At 43.8% G+C, this 7,338-nt stretch overlaps 1 protein-coding gene across 1 annotated transcript in view; it reads left to right on the top strand.

Moving 5' to 3' along the window:
* Positions 1–3,410: 3,410 nt before the first annotated feature.
* Positions 3,411–7,338, top strand: part of SPATA22 (spermatogenesis associated 22) — a 28,752-nt gene continuing 24,824 nt past the window's right edge. The window contains exon 1 of the mRNA XM_029912490.1: positions 3,411–4,425. The gene's annotated coding sequence lies outside the window, so the exon portion shown is untranslated. The remainder of the gene's footprint in view (positions 4,426–7,338) is intronic.

Here is a 7,338-nt window from a genome sequence, read left to right as displayed (position 1 = left end):
ACTCAAGGCAGGACTAAGCATTATACTGAGCCTTTTGAACAAAATCCCTGGTGTCAAAGTTTGTGTGATGGTGTTTAAACAAAGTTCTTTACTTTCTATTGGTTAAACAAATCAAACAAATGTAATATACAATATTTTTTCCTTTTGGAGAAATTATTCCAATCTCTTTGATGTCCATTACTGTATTTTCTATACTGATCTCTCTAATCCATGAGAAATCATTTTGTGTACTGAGAATAGTTATATTTTGAAAATATGAAAAAAAGACATTTCAGCTTTGAAGTAGAACCACAATATGAAGTATGTAATTTTGAAAGTTCTGGATATAGTGGTGTTTTCATTTTGGCTACCAGTGTTATTATCATGGACCTCATTCTACAGTGTGGTGAGCCTTCTGTGAAAAGATGAACTCCTTCAACTTTCACTGACCTATCAGGATCTGTTTTCTGGTCTATAATGCTCAGGGTAATTTTATATGTCTAGTTCTTTTTCCTCGTTTGTATGTATACATTCCCTTTCATAAGAGCAATAGATCACTAAAATTAATTCATTTAAGAGGGATCATTGTTTGGGTTGATTTAAATCACTGGGTCTTTGGCCTTTTGCTATTACCACTTGAAAATCCACTTCTTGTCATGTTTTACTGCTTAAACAGAATACTTGTTACCTATTGAGTGTTGTTCTTGGGTTTAAATTAATGCCCAATCCCTGCTACTTTGGGGAGATTAGCAGTAAATATTTATCTGTGAAGAAATTATTTAAAAAAAATCAGTTGAATGCACTGTAATTGTGAACCATTAAGCTTTTCTGAATTCAAAGTACTGTATGTTGCACTTTCTGTAGCACTTTTTATTTGATCAGTCCTCAAGACATGTAACTTTGAATGGTTTGTTTTTTTATTTTATGTACGTGTGTGTATATAAAAATAAATATTTTTGCTCTATGTATGTTCAATATTTGTTAATGTATTCCTGTAGAATGTGCCTTAGTCTTCATGGATTCTGATCTAATATTTTCATTGTTAATTTCTATTTTGAGGAGACTATTCAGAAAAGATATAGCCAAGTCTGTGTTTGTGTGGTAGAAAGAGATGCATTAGATCCTTACAATTGCATCAGTTATCTCCACAGTGGGTCAGCTGATCCACAAGACTAATGTTTTAATGCAAAAGGACATAAAGAAACTACACAGCAGGGAGCAGGGTGCAGAGCTAGTTGGGATGGTAAATGTGGTTGTCATTAATTGGCTTTCTATAGATCCTGTATCCTCGGTCTCTTACTATGCACAGCCCCTGTAGAGATGTCAAGCAGAACTGAAACAGACTCCACAATGTTGAAATCTTAGAAAACAAAGCTTACTTTTATTGGAGGAGATTCATGGGTGGTGTCAACGTGATGACTGAACCCTGTTTGGCCTAGTAGCACATGTGAGTAAGAAATCAGAGTCTTATGGGAATATTTCTTCAGTGCTAATAGCTTTTTTGGAAATTGTCAGCCAAGAATATTGCAGTAGGGCCACATGTTTGCCTTTTGGTTAATTCACCTATGCCTGTCAGTTACCTGGGAAAACACTCCTCTTCATATATAGAACTGAGAAGACACAGCACATACACGGAACCTTACTCTGGTCATCTTGTGTGGTTGCTTCTAGTAGTTTTCCAATCAGGATACACTTATGCCATCGTGGCCAAAGAGCCTAGCTAAACCACGCAGTACCAGATGGTTTCTGTGCAGTAGGATTGCAAGGACCTTGACCATAATGAATAATAGGTAGAGAAGGCTAAATTCTATACTTTTGATATACAGTAATATTTATTTAAAATTAAAGAAATAAAGCAGATAATTTAATAAACATGTATTTTTCTCCTGTATTTATTATTGCCTTAACACTGCAATTGAAACACAAAGCAAGGATAAAGAATATTGGTTGGGAGTGAGGGAGAAGAAATACATCACTTCTAAAAGGAAAAGGAAGGTGCAATAGTTTTCTGGCCCATTAAAGAATTGTTTTTGGCTATCTAAATAATGACATGGGTTGTAGCTGCTGAGGCATATGGGTATTGTATAATAGCCTTACCACATAAATTAGTTAATTTATGAGGGATTAAATCTAGTGAGAAATACAATATATTTTAAATTAAAACATTCTAAATCATCAATCTTTCTATTTACTGTATTATAGCAAGCACTCAGAACAGAAAAAAATGATTATATGCATCTCTCAAACTCACCAACTCTCACTTTTTTCAGTAGTCCCTTTCCTTTTTTAATTCAGCACCAGTAAGGTGTGGAAGAGACGGTATAAAACACCCAGGTATAATTTTTTTGTTCAATTCAAACAGTGGTTGGAGTTGTAAAGATTTAGGAAAATATTTTTGGTTAGCAAGTTATCAAGCCTAGAATAACATAAAAATCTATAGAAAATTTAAATATGAGAATACTGAACAGCAACCAGATTTTCCTGTGCAATCATATTTGCATCTTATTGTTATCACTAATATTTTTCTGATACTGATTTTTGAGGAAGATTGCTAATATCAGAACCCTTTGCTTTTTCATTGTAATTAACAGAACCTTCAACTTGTTACTGCAGAGGGAACAGGAGTACTTGTGGCACCTTAGAGACTAACAAATTTATTAGAGCATAAGCTTTCGTGGGCTACAACCCACTTCTTTGGATGCATATGAGGGTTTGCAGAGGTTTTTTTAAAATAATGCACATGGTTTTTAATGCTTTCTCAGCTGACTGATGCCAATATGACAAAATAAATATTTAGAGAGTTAATTCATATCCCCCATTCTTTCTGTCTCTGTGATACACAGGCTTGGTTCCTACAAATACAGAATCACTAAATTACAGTTTCAGCAGCCTGGTAAGCTCCACATGGAATCCTTTTAATGTTCTTTTTCATATATCCGAGATAGAATTTATGACTCCTCCTTCATCAAAAAACGTATGTCAATGAGTTCACAACTTGGAAATGGTTTATGCAGTGAAATGAAAAACTCTCTCTAAACATGACTCATATTTTTCAATTGGCTCCAGTGGAAGTAAGTTGCTGATGCTTTCACTGATCTTATTAACGAATGATTTTACAACACGTTTCTAATACATTTGTGAGGTTAATTATGTATCCAGATTGGATGTGGCAATTCTATAACATATGGGCCTGTTTTTGCATTCTATATCTATCTATCTATATTAATTTTGAAATAACAGGAGTTCTGGGATGCAAGAACTGCGAGATCATACACTATGCCAAACATTTTATTTGAAATTGCTCCATGTAATGACCGCCCTGCACCTTTAAGCAGGGTTTTATTGACTGGTCTGGCGAGTGAAGGGAACAGTGCTTTATGGCTGGCTGGAGGGGAGGTGAAAACTGCTGCAAAAGGGGCAGCGTGGTCGCTGACATCCCCTGGGAATGCAGGGTTTGAAAAGGAGCAGCACGGTGCCGGGAGCCTTCCTTTTTACACAGACCCAGGCTGCGGCAGGAGGGCTCCAGTGTTCAGCTCTACTCGGCTCCACATGGAAGCGAAGCAGGGCGGTGAGCAGGCCAAACCCTTCCCCCCACTTCGCTTCCAGGATAAAGGCAGGAACTAGCAGCAAGTAGGAGTGCTCCGGACTACAGTTAGCTCGGTTCCACCCACGTGGAAGCAGAGCAGGGAGGAGGGAGAAAGCCCTCCTCCCACTTCAGTCCCGGAATAGGGAAGCAGGCCCTTGTCCCAGCATGGCTCCTGGCAGACCCAGAACAATGAGAGCGGGAAGGAACAGGGGGACGATTAGTTCTCCATTTCCCCTGGTTCAGGCGGGGCGAGGCAGGCATAGCAGAGTGAATTCACAAAGGGAGGTGCAGTTGAGTAGCAAAGCAGCTCGGAGCCAGATTCTGTCCCTCGGTATACAGATGAGTAGAGGGAGTGGGAGTGCGGCCCCCTCTCATAGCAGCTGTGCGGTGCACAGAGGTTTAGGGAACAGGGTTTCTGTTTTACCTGCTGTGGGCAGGAGACAGCAGGGGGGTGGAATTTTGCTTCTCCCTCCCAGTTAGTGTCATGGGACAGGGAACTGGGGAGGAATCAAACCCGGGACAGGGCGGACGGAGTGCAGTTATTTGGGCCGGGTGAGCCAAGGGCAGGATCCTTGCAACAAGAGCGAGGGGCTGGGGGAGCCTGGGATAGTGCTTTTCATTACCAAGGGCAGCCTATCAGGCTTGGGCAAGGGTCTCAAGGTGAGGCACTCTTCCAGGAAAGTGAGCTGGCTGCGTTTGATGATGGGACAGTCAGCTGGGATTTGATACAAGTAATCAGGGTTATTGTGTCTGAGGTTGTTTCCACAGCTTTGCAGGCCGTACAAGGTGTAATGGTTCGCCCAGATCTAGGACATTCCACTCAAGTGATTGCAGGAGACAAGGCAGACACTGAGGACGGGGTGAGTTAAATGAGGATCCCATACCAAAATGATGTGGCAAAGGTGGGGATTGCGGGCACTAGTGGTTCCTCTGAGGCTTTACCCCCCAAAAAACAACAACAAAACCCATGATGGGGTATCACATGGGCCAGCCAGAAACTGTCTCAGTTGCCCCTGGACTCCCACCCCCATAAGCAGAGCCAGGGTATTGCACGGCTGATACAGGCTAACTGTAAGTTCCTCAAACATGGGGACAGCATGGGAGAGGTGTCTTGCTAAGGCTGCATTCCTTAGCTATGCTTGTGTTACAGCTGAAGCTTACCCAGAGAGAAGCCCGGCTTTGTTAGATACATAAATATAATCGGGCGGGCATGCAATACATTCAATGGCATACATCTAATCACAGCAGTTGCTGTTACAGCACTGGGTGGGCATGCAATACATTCCCGGGCATACATTTCTTTATAGCAGTGGGTTTTTGCAGGATCTGTACCTTCAGGCATGCATGCAAAACATGTTTTGGGTCTCATACAGCACATTCCTGCCACAATGGTGAGGGGAGGTATAGGACGCAGGGTAGAACAAATGCCACCTGCAGGTAGGCCCTGTTTGAACAGGGCGTGGGTGACAGAAGGCAGGCCGGTGCAAGGGGCCAGCTTCAAGCATTGGAATGGGCTAAGGCCTCCTGTGGGACTACCCCAGCAAAGCCAATGGGTCAAATCTATGTGCTGGGTTTTTTAATGGGGGTTCTTATCCCCTTTATATAAAATAATAATGATTAAAGTCAAGGGTGGGGTTTGGCCATTTTAAGGCAATAATTCCACAAGAATGAATTCGGAGTACAGTGGCAGGCAGGGCCATCCAGCCAATTTCCTGTGGATAACTTGTGGGTTTCCCCCAAGACTAGTTTCAAGCAGCAATGGAATGAGCTATGGCCTCCAGTGCGACTACCCCAGCAAGGCTGTTGGGTCAGTTTTGTGGGCTGGGTTTACTGTGGGTTCTTATCCCCTTTGTGTTTTGCCCCGAGGCTTGGCCCCCGGAAAGGCTCCAGGGAATTACATTGTTTCATAACCTCTCTGGGGTTGACAATGGCATAGCACACGCCTTGTCTCATTTTCAGGTCCACAGATTTCTGGAGTTGGTACCAGGAGCCAGCCGGGAACCCAGGCAGATGCCACTAGCGCTATGGAACCTTGGCGTAGAATGGTTGTCAGCGTGGTGTGGAGATCAGTTGCTCCATGCACGTGGCAGGGTTGTGAGAGAAGTTTTAATGATTTCATGCAATTTCAGGATTAGGAAGGCCGGTCAGCGATATGGCCCATTACAGAAGAACAGGTGCTGCGGTACATGCTGTCATTGGCAAACCGTCAACTGGCATTCTCCACAATCTTGAATCGCCTTTCTGCCATTACATTCGTCAGTAGGCTAAATGGTTATCCTGATCTTTGCAGTGGTTTTTTAGTTGGAAGGTTTTTGGCTCATGGACAGGAGTCGGCCTTGTTCAGGGCTGCATTCTTGACAGCAGTTTTTGGTGCTTTCAGGATCAGTGAGCTAGTATCTGGGTCTGGTAGGAAGGGCTTTGCAACTGCGGGATATACAACGGCAGGAGCATTCAATAATATTACACTTGCGACGGTCAAAGACAGATCAAGTTGGCCAGGGTGAATCTGTGATCCTCTGGCAGGGTGGTGAGCCTGGAGTCTGCCCAGTTCGGGCTTTGAAGGCCTACTGGGTTATACAGCCAAAGGGGAAAGGCCCCTTTTTATGCATGGTGATGGGAGTCCCCTCATAGCATATCAATTTGTTACTGGGTTGAGATGGGGGCTGATGAGGTGGTTCCCACTCATTCAGAATCGGGGCGGCAACGGCAGCAGCACAGATAGGTATGGGAGCAGAGGCAATCTAGGCAATCGGGCGTTGGCATTCGGATGCGTACCGAACGTATGTAAGACCTCAGGCGGTAAGTCAGCATTAATTTGTCGTAATCTCATTACAGATATTGGACGACCAGCCATGCAGACGGTGGTGTGGGTCTGCAGGCAGAGTATTGTCTTTTGTGCCCATAGTCACGTGTCCAGGGTTGCCTGAGGGTTCACAGCTGGGCTTTGGTGATGAGGCGATACTCAGTTGGCATGCAAGGAGGGGCAAGTTATGGGATCAACTAATACGGATGCTATATGATGTGCGGGCCCGTCAGCAGCCCCCGGATATAATGTGGTGCATTTTGGGGAAAACGATTTGGGAATGCTTAAAGGGGTGGAACTAATGCTCAGAGCAAGAAGGGACTTGGGGGCTGATCCTTGAACTTTTTCCAGGAGTTAATATGATTTGGTCAGACGTGCTTCAGGGTCTGTCGGGGAGCTGTGAGCCCCCTCAGGATGGACAAGGCAAGGAGGTATGTGAACAGGGAGGTGGCCAAATTCCTTGGGACTAGAGGAAAGACTGATTTCACATCCTGGCATAGTATATGGGGCAGCAGAGTTGTTTTGGGAGCATGGGGTTCACCTGTCCGACTTAGGTGCTGTCATGTTTTTAACTGGTATAAAATATGGCATTAGGAGATGTGTGGGGAGGAGGCAGCCAAGCTAATTGCTGGTGTCTCCTTGTGGCAGATGTCCAGTGCAGGTACTCCATAGGAAAGGAATACAGCGATCAGATAAATGGCTTGGAAAAAGACTTAAAAAGAGGTGTTCATTAAAGGTTGGGGACTCCTATGATTGGTATGTCAGGGAGCCAACCCCCCATTCTTATAGCTAACCTTAACCCTCCTAGGAGGTGGGGGTGGATGGTAAGGTCCTGGCAATGGATTTGCTGGAGGGAATGGGTATAAAAAAGAGAGGGAGCTGGTGGAAACCTCTCACCCCAGGTATGGTAAGGTCCAGGCAATGGATTTGCTAGAGGGACATGGATGGAAAAAGAGGGGGAGCTGGTAAA

The sequence above is a fragment of the Terrapene carolina genome, unplaced genomic scaffold, assembly GCF_002925995.2.
Source record: "Terrapene carolina triunguis isolate 2854851 unplaced genomic scaffold, T_m_triunguis-2.0 Scaffold231, whole genome shotgun sequence".
NCBI classification, from domain to species: Eukaryota; Metazoa; Chordata; order Testudines; family Emydidae; genus Terrapene; species Terrapene triunguis.
This window is presented reverse-complemented; position numbering and strand designations above follow the sequence as displayed.